The 13450-nt window shown below is 38.6% G+C and overlaps 1 long non-coding RNA gene across 1 annotated transcript in view; it reads right to left on the minus strand.

Moving 5' to 3' along the window:
* LOC145454145 (uncharacterized) overlaps positions 1–13450 on the minus strand; it is a 184737-nt gene that overhangs the window by 136236 nt on the left and 35051 nt on the right. The gene's annotated exons all lie outside the window — the stretch shown is intronic.

The raw sequence follows: 13450 nt of genomic DNA on the forward strand, positions 1-13450 counted from the left end.
GACAGTCATCGAGCATGTCCTCATTTAACTCGAAATACAAGCGATTTCTACTGAATCAATACTAGTCCGCCCTCAAGTTTACTGGACCACGACCTGACATATCGACCTCGCCTTCAGTCACATGCCACCTCATTTTGTCGCTTGTCGTTTTGTATTATCTTATTTTCCTTTTCATTCAGTGTGCAATGTGCGTGCCCCTCTTCTTTACATCGCCGAGGCCCAGGTGGGTGTCTGATTGCAAAGACTACTTCAAGTCGTTTCGACACCTTTCTTTCTTTTCATTGTATTGCAGTCTTGTGGTGTTTTAATCGATGAAAATTCTTATCCAACTGAATTGAACCTTACCTCAATTGGAAAATGAGAGGACATGAAGACTTGTCCATTAATCTGAGACCTGGTACATCACATTAAGAACTGATGATAGAAGCTCAAGATGTGTATCGTTTGGAGAATTTCGAATCTTTCCGCGAGTTCTGACCAACAAGTTCAATATTCCCGATGTATCAGTTTTTAATGTCATCTTGCCGATGTCATTTCGTTTTTGTGACGTTTTTTCCAGCTGTTTTCGTACGCGTTGTTGTAGGCCTATTCATCGTTCATCGGGTCGTTCTCCGGACTTTATTAAGACGCGCTAAGAACAGAGTAGACTTCACGACCTGCTTGGACATGCTGAACGTCGCAATGCTGATACTGTGGCATACCAGGTGCTGAAAAATCTAAGAACACCTACTAAGAAAATTTGACGAAATCGCAAAGTCACATTTCCTTCGAATAAACCCGACTTCTGATTCAACGAAAGTTTCCATATTTGTGATTTATATCATAATTGTCGTCGAATTATGTTTCGAAATTTCACCGGTTCACAAGCTAACAAGGTAATACTGATTTTTTCAACCACAAAAATAAATGCCAGCTATCACATTAAGCATAATTTGGTGAGCGATCAAAAATCAAAATGAACCAACAATGTAATTACGAAAAAGTGTGAGCAAAAATGAACTTCGAGGAATATTTTAATTCTGAACAGAATGCAACACTTAATTTCATGTCTTCGGCGCTCATTTAAATGCAAGAAAGGTATATTTATGCGAAAGAGGTGTCTTTTGTTTGTGAAAAATTGAATCTCGAAATCACACGTGTGAGGGAGTCACATTTTCATGTCACAATGCATCATTGAACATGGGCTTGATTGACTTCAGGTCTTCAGCAATTACCCCAAATGTGGGTCACGTATTTCTGTCAGTGGCGTCTGCGTTCGCGCTACCCCTGATCAACCTGTCTAATGCTAGCAAGAGATAATGCTCTAAATATTTTAGAAAACTTATTGCATGAGCATTTGGAAGACCTGCACTGGATATAGTTCACAGTGACGATATGAAATGATTATAACCTTCGATCGTCCTAAGTTGTAACACTCAGGCTATGTATCACATGCGCCGTATATACGTTCTGATGATCATTATCGTGTTCATAAACCGTAAAAACGCTGTGTGATGATGGTCAAAGATATTTTTGGTCCTTGTAAGACAGGGATTGGGATCGAACTGCGAACTGCGAGATCGCACTTGAAGATTCATGACGTCACAACGACACAGAATCGATGTCCACAGCATCGGATTCGTCGTGTTACCCATGTTTTATGGATTGAAAACTAGAGTGATGTTATAACAGCCGCATCAATCAAGCCACGTGTAGTCGGACTGCGAGGTATCACGGATGGGGGGGGGGGGGTGAATCTCCCATTTTGCATATCGTATTATGTTGATGTCCGAGCTCATTGTCCGAGCTCTCGGCAAGGGAAATTCCATGAGATTCGATTTAAGAAAAATTAAGCGTTGGGAAACCATAATATTTAGCCTACATGTCGCGTGATTAGAGACGGTAAGACCGTGTAAGCAGCGGTTAGCTTTTATTTGCCAGGCAATTTGTATGTCGTGATTCTTTAGTGACTTCGAAACATTCACCATTAAGCAGCCCTTCTTGCTATCCGTGGAAGTTGCGGACAGCCCAAATATATAGTTGTCCAACTGGTCTGTTCTGAACAGAGGTGATCAAAGTAGTCAAGAAAGCTACTCAAGTAGAAGTAGAAGTAGCGACGACAAAACCTACTCAAGTACGAGTAGAAGTACTTCTTCCATAAGCAGCCTAAAACTACTCGAAGTAGAAGTAGAATTGACTGACTTTAAATCTACTCAAGTACGTAAGTAAGTTTAGTTGTGAAAACGATCGTAATTCGTTCACGTGGATTGTCAAAACGTTCAAATTGAGCTATGCGAAAGGTACCGAGCTTGATTCGTATTGATGCATACCAGGAGCTGGTATCCAATTTTCGACATAAGCATTCGTCCGCATCATGGGATGAAAATAATGGTATTGATATGGAAATGCGATACTAATCCTCAGTTTACTCGAACAGCACGTTTTAGAAAATATGGTATGGCGCTATCCCCCATATCATAAGGCCTGTAGTTTAGTCAAAGAGCAATACAAAGAAGTTGCATAGGATACGGAGTAAACACTTTGCGCGATTAGTGAACTTTAATACAAAATATGCCGGATCGTAAAAATGCCATACTGTGTAGCTTCATTTCCGGAAACACGCGGCCCGCTAGAGCATTTTGTGCGGCCCGCGACGGCATTTCGGAATTTCAAGTATTCAACAATATATTCAAGTGCCATATATCTTTTTTAGGTATAAGATCTTAAAGTTCACCCTAAAATTACTATAAAGATCACTGAAATCTCGAAAAACTTCACCATCACATTACTTTTAAAAGCTACTATGCAGTAGAAGATCTGCTATTACGTCACATTTCTAGTTCATGATGATAAAACATGACCATTGATGATTCGTGACTGAAAATTGTGATTTGGTTTGGTGCGTCCTTCTTTTAAAATTAATCGATTTGGGATTGACTGGGTGAGTTAATAAAAATGAGTTGAGTTGAGTCGGGTCAAAACGGTAAAATCAGGGAAGAATTTGCGACTCGGAACGGAGACTTGGTATTACTACGGACGAAACAATATATGAAACTGTCATGGGGAATAGTAATATATCAAAACATCGTTGCTTGCGTTGCGTAGGATATGTAGCTATCTAATCAGGTCTGTATGGCAACCATTGGCATTCTGTGACCCTCATGACGTATAGTTGGTTACATGTTGAGTGTTGTTTGTTCTCTTTATCCATGTTATTATCGGTGACGAGTAAGGTATTAGTACGCTCTACAGCTGTAACACCAATGAATTCTTTGCCGATTGGACATTTCTATTCCAGGGGTTCTTAAACAGGGTTCGTAGACCCCATCAGGGTACGAAGCACCACATCAGGGTGCACGAGATGCTTGTGGAATTAGGCCTATGCTGTGGAATATTTTATTGAGCAATTTATTCAACTGGAAAATAGCATTGGCGCTATGCGCGATTTTATGTGAATGGACTATCTGATTTTCATATAGGTACCATCAGAAATTGTGTTGAAAATGGACAGGGGCAACGAGAAATCTCATTGGAATCACAAGGGGTACATGATCATCCTCTCCGATAATGTGTATAACTCAATAATTAAAAACAAATATGCCCGCCACGAAAACAATTTTATTCAAATATTTGATAATATGAATTTTTTTCGTGTCAAGCGTAAATATTACAATAGTAATTAACATATCTGAGATGATTGTGGAATGCCTGTCTACAAGGTCCCGTAAGAAAAGGCCTACTTGGAAATAATACATTGAATATCCTCATTATTGGTGCTGCGGCCCGCGGCGTCATCAAAACTAGGAAATTGGCCCGCGAGCTCATTTGAGTTTGAGACCTCTGTGATAAGTAAATGCTAGATTGCGACATTTCTGTTTCAAACGTTATGATGAGTCATAATATTTTATACTGTGATGAAATATTTGATATGGCGAAGGGCGATAATGCGGTGTGAACGGAACCACGCGACGAGAATTCTGGGCCTTACTCAAATTTTATGAAAATTAAATGTTGATGCTCCGTGAAAACAGCCCCGAAATTCCTCAGGTTATCTTCCCGTTTGGAGGATTAAACTACTTCTACTTGACAAACTGAAAATAGCGAAAAGTAAGTAAGTAGATCACAAAATATTACGAATTAGAAGTAGAAGTAACGAAAATCAGATCTACTTGAGTAAGTACCAGAAGTAGAGGAAAACTACTTGAGTACTTCGAAAAAGTAGAAGTACTTCGTTACTGACCACCTCTGGTTCTGAATAGTATCCGAATAGAAAGCGGGCGATTGTCACAGGGACACTGAAAAGTTGCAGTCGGTGTTCGACCAATATCAACTTTGGAGTGCCTGCTTTAGATATAGGTAATGCTTCTACTAGACTTCCCATCGCTATTTGCGATGCACAAATTGTGAACGACATTGTCACTAGTCTAAGTTATGATTTCGCGTGCGGTGGTAGACGAATCACAGGGCCTGCGTAAACCTCTCCTGTGATCAGAACATCATGGATATGTTACTTATTTTAACTTGTGACGTCATAGACGAGACATTGCGAGGTAATAGTGGTTGTCGATATGGTTGCCTTGTAACGCGCAATACCATTAGTATTGAGGTGCCAAGTTCGCAAGTTAAGATAGAAGTCATGGCATCATCACCCTGGATCAAGCTTGCAATGCTGGGGCATATTAGAGTCTAATGAAGGAATTTCCCTTTAGTAGCCTACAACTTCAATTTCGAAAGCATAACATTATCAGCCGTTTTCATATATAATCACATCATTAGTCAGTCCAGTTAAATATATTGACTTTGTAGCAGACTTGAACAAACTACTGGATTTAAAAAAGCGCATATAGAACTAGAACTAGGCCTACCTAATTTTCAAAACTCGCAACTATAATTAGAACCACCAACTTTTCAAAATCCGCAACTACAACTAGAGCTACTCACGTTTCAAAACTCGCAACTAGAACTAGAACTGGAACTAATGACCTTTAAAAATTAATACACCGCAGAATATTGTGCAAACTTTTGACTTAGCCGACCAATTTATTTCCTGCTTCTCATTCCCCCCCCAAAAAATAATTGCCAACCTCTGGCGTATGGGCTCCGAAGGCATTAAATGTTAACAATCGAACTGAACTAGATTTCATGCTCGTAGGCAACACATTACCTTTTTATTTTATCGAAAATGTTAGTCATAGAATCAGGATTTCTAAAGGACTGGGTTTTGAGTTTGAAATGGGACAGATTTCGATCTCAAAAACCAACCCGCTGGCTATTCGCTATACTGTTAGTAGTGATGGCTCTGAGCTAATAATAATGGCTGAACAAAATATCATTCAACGGAACACCGGTTATAACGACTCAAACAAAACGACGACACGTGCTTTCCAGTTGTTCGGCAACAATTTTTTTTTTCAAATTTCAAACTAGAACTAAAAATGGAGCTACCGAATTTTCAAAATCTGCAACTAGAATTAGAACTACAACTACTCACTTTTCCATATCCGCGACTAGAACTAAAACTATTCACTTTCCAAAATCCGCAGCTAGAACTACTTAATTTTCAAAATATGCTACTAGATATGGAACCATATCTAACTACTCAAAAAACGTTAGTTAGTTGACCGTCAATTATCTAAATGAGTAGTTCGTACTAGTTTTCTTTGTAGTAGTTCCTAGGGAGTTTTGACTTACGGTAAAGTGAATGGGCAGGCGTACAGAATTCTATGGGTATCTAATGAGGATTGATAGCTTTACTGGTTACAGCGACAGCGAATACCCAGGAAATTAGCCTAATATTCAAAATATTTGTGATAGGATATTCACTCACATTATGAATCAGACATTCATTATCATAATAAGAAAGATATTAAAAATAGGGTGCTGTTAAAGAATATTTTTATTAAATTTGTAAATTTTCCAGTGGTACACTTTATTTCAAGTGAATTTTTTCAATAATTCTCAGTCAAATCATGACGAGAGATTTCTCGAACATCTCATCGTTGGGTAATCCACGTTCGCTACATATAAATGTCTGGGGAATAATGTGACTCCAAGGAAAATAGAGTAATGCCTCATTCGTTGTCTTTCCCTAGGTAGAGGAATAGAGGATGAGTCATGAAAAGCAAATATCAAACTGCATTCTGAAGAATTCAGTCAAGTGTTTTCGTGGCCCTACAAAAAATATTTACAGATATTGACCAGGACTTGGAAAGAATATTTACCTACATTTTCCTGTTTATTAGTTTAATGCCTATTCGTGGTCGCCGATTGCAGTGACTAAAATAGGCCCTACTTCATTTCCTTATTATATCATTTTAATGAGGCTATCTCGATGAAGTTGACTGCTTTCCAGCTAGTCAACGTAATCATATTTTTCCATCAATTAGCAATACCTTTCTCCAAACTCTAGCTTAAAATACGTGGGCAAAGCATTACTTTCCCTTCAAGCATGCTTGGAACTCAACGCTTGGTCACTGCAAAGAGACGAAATTAGTGGACGGAGGCCAGCAAACTCACCAACACACAGTCGTATCCTTTGCAACACAGTCATATGAACTGGATCATATTGATTGGAATCGGGAAACGATTGTCGATTAGACAGAGAAATTCAAGCAGGGTGCATTACCTCACAGTTTTGAGCTCACTTTCCAGAAACAAAATCACCGTCGGAAAACTACAAAATATATATAAAATATCGAAATCACTTATATTGGATGTCCATTGCAACGCCACGATATTTATTTTAACTTGCGAAGGAATACCGATAACAGTACGACAAGTTTTGTGATTACAATTCTAACTCATTTGTCAAAATGCACCAGTCTTAAATATAGATTACATAGCTCAGCATGAAATCACGGAATTATATAGCATCGACGCGGCGTTTTTGAGTAGGCCTATACTCAATTACTCATAGTTGTTGTCGAGCTGAAAATCCTGTTCAAAACGTGTTGATCCATATCTCGTACTCTCTAAAAATAAATGATGAAAATCAGAGATTCTCAACCTTTTCCCCCTTACGACCGGTCAAATTCCACAAAATATTTTGCGGATCGGTGAACCTGAATTAGACCCAAAATGTGACTGTTTTTTGCGAGTATGGTATTAGAGAGTGACATTTTGAGGGTTTTGTTCGTATTTAAATACGCTCATGATGGTATTCATGTAAATTTGCGGTAGTGTGTCTGCCGAGTGAGGTAAAATCGCCTTCCCCAGATAAACGTGCTACCGCCGAGAGTCGATTTGCCTACTGTTTTTCAAGCCGAAGGCCAGGAATAACGGACCACGCCAACTCGTATAATACTCTTCTTTTCGACAATATCGAGAAAAGGAGTGTTTCGGAGTCGGACCAAACACCTTGTCGTGCTACTTTGGTCATTTCCCGCCACATGTCTGGCGTAATACGAATACACTGCGCCTCACTAAAAAACTTGACAACAGCGATATCCATAAAATGACTGGTTCGAACGCGAAGGGTCGTGCAAACTGCGCGGTTTAGTGAGTCCGTTCGTACTTGTTGCTCGTATATATGTCGTCACAGGCGACAACTTGAACTTTCAAGTCATATCAAACAAGTTTCGAAGCCTATAATGTTACCCCACAAATTTCTGAATCAGTTAGAAATTTGGTGTTGTATTTATTTGATCAATGGAAAAGCCTTCAACATCTTACATCTAGAAATTAGGGTGCAACATTTTATTATATCTGGAGGATCGGGAAATAAGTCGTAGCGGACCAGCACCGCCGTTTACAACCACTGACTCGTAATATTACTAAGGAAAGATATCATCCCATATTGTAATATGGACGATGACATTTTTGAATGGTTTAATGGTTTTAATATGGTCTTTCAACCTCGGTATCTCTGACTACAGTAATCACAGAGCCTCCCTTGTTTAACAAAGTCAAGGCATGATGTTATTATTCCATTCGCATCTTCTTTCGAAGCCTCCTAAATTTTATTGCTTTTTTGGAGCCGTTCAATTTTTTTGGGAAAATGAGCTATATTATGAGATTTCAGAGACATTACTATTTAATAAGCCGAACAAGGGCCTTGCAGTAAAGTGTAGCCCGAATGTTGCTCATAACATATATACTATAAGAGTTGTTGGGACGCGATGCCTCTGTCGGGAATAATAAGCTACGAACTTATGCAGAATTTAGATCTAAATATTTTTTTGCCGACTGAATGGAAAGATTTTTTCCGGCACTGTATAGTGTACATATTTAGCTACGCGAGTTAGTGGAGATGACATTTCTCTGAAATCATGATCTAACCACAGCATCGTCACAAAACACAATGAAATAGATAAGGTCAAAAATGCCATAGTACGTTCAAATGTAGAATAAATTGTCTTTAATGTGATTTTGTTTTAGTATAAAATGTAAATATTAGAACCTTCCACATCATCCATATTCTTCTGACGTCATAATAAGTGATAATGAAATCAGTATCGAATCAATGAAGTACGATACTTTGATTATACGAATTTCCAGAAATATGAGAACGACGTATGATATGATCATGTTTCCTCACGCTAATGTTTCACCAGCGAGGTAGTGTAATGGTGAGGCATCTTGATGCAAGGCATCTTGGTCGGTAGGTCGTGGGCTCGATCCCCGGCCGGGGGTCAGACCAAATGCTCGAAAACTGGTATCCACGATCAGCAATTACGGATAGCATGGGGGAGAAAAAGTGGCTTGATGACCTTGCTATAAAGGTCGTATCACATCTCCGTCGACAAAGCAGAGTTGCCAGATTGGCCCATTCGGGAACAAATTCCACAAATTTGGCAGTTGGCACATGCTATCAAACTAGCTATTTCAATGAATGTCTTTCAGAAATCGAGACTGAAAAGTGTTATTAGGATGTTGTAGGCCAGGGGTCACCAACCTTTTTGCAACCGAGGGCTACTTTTGCGGAATGATTGAAGCAGCGACTTTTTTTCTCAAATCGTACTGGCTACTGGATAAAATTGTTAGGTTACCTCATTTAAGCCTACACACACAATTTGGTTCAATTCCAGCCAGTAACCGCTTTGCTACAGGAGAAGAAAGTTTCTATTTATTGTATAAAAATAAATAATAAAAAATTTGAAAATTTTCTCTTCACCCCATTAAAGTGTTAGGCTGTCTATAGAAACGATGCTCATTTTTTTTTATACGGCTCCCCGTATCCGCCGGCGTTCGGCAGCCCTCTCGTATGTGTAGGGCTGTCTCGCGCTCGGGGTCTTGATTACACTTTCTTTTTTTTTTTAGTTTGTTTTTTATATTTTCCAACTTAGGTGATTAAATGGTTCAACTTGATAAAACGGTTTCTCTCATTCTTTTTAGCTTCTCTATTTTACTGCTATACTCATGTTTTACTCCCCCCACTGTAATCTCAATGGTTTTACTTTTAAAAATTTCTACAGAATTTGTAGGTATAAATTTCTAAAGAATTTGTAGGTATCCGTCAGTTTTTGCGATAATTTCGCTGATGTTTTCATTTTCTGGTACTCTTTTCATTCTGGTAATGAATTTTTCCAGGATCTTTCTTCCAAGTTTTTCCTCTCCTGCTTTTCTATTATCAATATCTAGAGCGATTTTGAATTTTATCACAACCTTCTTTAATATGGATAGTATTATCCACATTAATTTCGCCGTTTTATGGTTGTAGAGTATGTTATTTTCGTTTATTGTTATTCCGAGCGCTCTTTCCACATGGAGTTTAATTTCGTTTGTATATTTACATTCTGTTAGTATGTGTCTTATGTCATCTTTTTCGTTATTGCAAAATTTGCAATTAAGATTGAGCGGTTTATTATCTTTGTCATGGGTCAAGTTTCTGCTTTTCCGTTTTGCCCCAAATATGAATCCTTCGTGGACTACTTTGTAGTTTATAATTATTTCCTCGTTGGTTATTACTTTATGTCCCATATGTTTCGATTGCCAAATTTTATTCCAGTTGATTTCGTCTCCGTTTTTTGTTCTAATATTTGGATTGTTTTCTTTCAGTTTCTTGACTTCTTTGTATAGCGTTTTGTGAGATGCAACTTCCCATTCATCGTTTGTGAGTTTTATTTTTTTTTTGTTAATTCCAGGTTTTCCACCCAGTTTTTGGGTGTCGGGAATTTATGCGGCTCAGAGTTATTATAGAGCACGGGGTTAATTTGTTTCAATTTTGTGCCGATTTCGTATATGGCATGTTGATGCCATATCTCCTTCGGTTGATCCAATTTTTTCAGCGCGACAATTTTTTCAAGTTCACACGCTTTGAACTTTGATTCCACGTCCGGCATTGCGACCCCCCCTCTCTTTTTTTCTGCAATAAGCGTTCGTCTGGCTATTGCTTCCATCTTTTGGGGGTGCCATAAGAAGTTGTAATATAGCTTTTCTAGCTCTTTTTTTATTTCTCTGGGTGCTGTTATTACCCTCGCATTATATATGATCTGGCTTGATGCCAGGGAGTTCAGGATCGTAAGCTTTCCTACCCATGTCAGTTTTCTATCACGGTAGCCATATAGTGTTCGTTTGATTTTCGCAATTTTCTCGCTCCAGGTTTCTTCAATCTGATTTTTTCCATAGTGTTGACCTAATATTTTTATGCTTCGTTTTTTCTTATTATCGTAAATCGGGTTTCGGCTCGAATACTTATTCTGGTTGATATGCAAGATTTCGGTTTTTTCCGCATTTAGTTTCTGTCCTGTTGCTCTTTCGAATTTGTTGAATTCCTGGAATATGCGGCCAATGTCTTTTTCGTTGGTAAGGAAGCAAGTTATGTCATCGGCATATTGTTGGATTTTTATGGTGGCTTTTCCGATTCTGAAGGGTTGGATTTTTTCGTTATTCGTTATTTTCCTGGCTAGGGGGTCACAACTAATGGCGTAGAGCGCCATGCTCAGAGGACACCCCTGCCGTATCCCTCTACCCAGTTTTATGGGGTGTGTCATTGCGCCATTTACCAGAATTCTACTCGATGCGGTGTTATAGATGTGTTTAATCAGCCGCATTAATGTTTCCGGCATATGATAACTTTCAAGAATTTTGAAAAGGTATTCATGATTTAGTAGGTCAAAAGCTTTTTCCTGATCTAAGTTGACTATCAGGAGTTCCTTCCTTTTCTCTTTCGCGTATTCTGCTGCAGCTTGCGTGTTTCGTAAAATATCCGTGATTTGACGATCTTTTATTGCACATTTTTGTGTTTCAAGAATGAGGTTTGGTAGTATTGGTTTTAGTCTATTAGCAATCAGTCCGGTGAGTATTTTGTAGTCTGAAACGATGCTCACCAAATTTGGTTCAATTCCAACCCGTGGAAGCGGAGTTATTGCCGTCGAAAAATTGTGATTTGAATAAAATAGTATTTACGGTGACCGATTCTTTGTTTATTTAATATAGTTGTGCTCACCGTAAATATTATTTTATTCAAATCAGAATTCAAATCAATATAGTTTCTATCAATCCGTGAATTGTTTACCATCGTAACCTTACATTATTTTCAAAGTTTTTTTGGCAGTACCGTTACGTCCGTTACCGCCATACTCCCGCAATAAACCAGTATGCCCGGTTCTCATGCGCCGAAGCACATCCCCAAATTCCGTACATTGTGTTAACTTTGTTGCAGTGCAAAAATAATTTTAGTAAAGGTTGATTGAACTTGGAAATTTCACCACGTGGTATAATGTTGGGTATTACAAGATAACGAATAGCAATATCGTTCTCTGACAATCACCTAATAATACCGCAATCGTCCGGTGATCTTAACTATTAATTTAATAGAGTCGTGGAATTGACTGTGGCAGCGACTTATAATAATAATTCCAGTCAAGCTGTTAGATCAAATACAGTAAACACAGCAGTCACGATCCCATTCCAATCAACACAGAGTAACACGTTGATTTTATTGGTATCCGTGTAACAGGTGCAGCTGATTATGTACGACCAACTCAGCTATGTTTGGTTGCGTTCTTGTCAACGCAACCCGGTGAATAACATTCAACCGGTTCAAATTCCCAACTCTCCCACACGCTGCTCTTGTCCTTCATATAGTGATCAACTGCATCAAAATACTCTGCTTTATTATGTTAATTTAAGAAATAATTTTGGGGCCCCTTTGTGTTTGGTTCGGGAAATAAGTTGCCAGACCTTTTCTATATTCCAGAAATCCAAAATTTCAAAAAATTATGGATCGTTTGAACTTTTTAAGGTGCTTCGCGGTCCCGGAAAATTGCCTTGTGGACCCCAAAAAGACCGCGGACCCCTGTTTGGGAACCACTGGCATAGTTGCAATATTTTATTCGACTCGACTTTATTCCTTCATCATTCGTAATCTTGCATCATTGATTGCTATTTTTAAAAAACATTTTGATATTGAATTCTCCTGATTTGATCGGTTTATCACTGCTAACCTTCCATGTCGTGCACAACACCGTTCGCTGTGATAAGAGACGCATCATATTTTACCATCTAAAAATAATAACAATGTTACAGGGATCGTAAGCAAAAACAATCATGGGACATATCCCAAAGATTCCGGCAAATGCTCGATTTGACATGATTCGAAAGATCACTGCCTTAGGCCCTGTACATATCCTTCGGAATACTTTGATGGTACCACTGGAATAAATTACATTTGTACACGAAAATCACAGCCTGATTTCTGTAATTTTGATTCTTCATTTCCCATTATCTCTATACTTTTTCAACCCTTTCCAATTTTTCTTCAACCGCAATTAGGTAATCTGACCTCTTCCTGTAGTGCAGTGGTCGGGAACCTTTTTCGTCCGAAGAGCCAAATTGGCCTAATTTTTTCCATTTTTACTCCCAAAGAGCCAAACATGTCAATCAACTGTTACGTCACAATTGCAAATTCGTGACGTCATGGTAGCACATGTGATTCATCGTGTGCGCCTCATTTTCTCTGTAAAAACTCGTACTAATCATTCTGGTAATCGTATTCGAGCATGCGAAATTTGAGGTATACGAGAACGTAGCTTCGTCGTGATGCTCCTTTTAAATGCGACAACCCATGATCACATGCGTAAGTGGACCCAAACATGATCACTACAGCAGTAAATACCCAATGTAAGGTGTGATACATCAGTGACATGGGGTCAGGAGAGGCAAGCGAGGCAATTCGTCACCTGTCGTCAGGATGAGTGAACGAAAATTTTGAAAACTTCAATTGCTATTAGTATTTCCTGTCGCTGGTAATGAATGACTGAATTTTGAACATTTTCCTCCCAAAATTAGGCAACTTGCATATTTATTATTCGAAAATACAGCCCGATGCGATAAGTAAGGCAGAGACGGGCCAAATTTCGCCATTGATACCGCTATTCATCATAAATAGCTAAGAATTTATAATTACTAGGGCAAGTTTTTTTTTGCAGGTAAATCCGTGGAAAGTTGCATTTATTTTTGGCAAAAGTTGCAGTAAAAAGTTGCAAATATTTTCTCACAAAAGTTGCACCAAGAGACCACATTTTGCTCG

This window comes from Botryllus schlosseri, chromosome 13 (assembly GCF_051294905.1).
Source record: "Botryllus schlosseri isolate E-star chromosome 13, Bs_hap1, whole genome shotgun sequence".
Taxonomy (NCBI): Eukaryota; Metazoa; Chordata; class Ascidiacea; order Stolidobranchia; family Styelidae; genus Botryllus; species Botryllus schlosseri.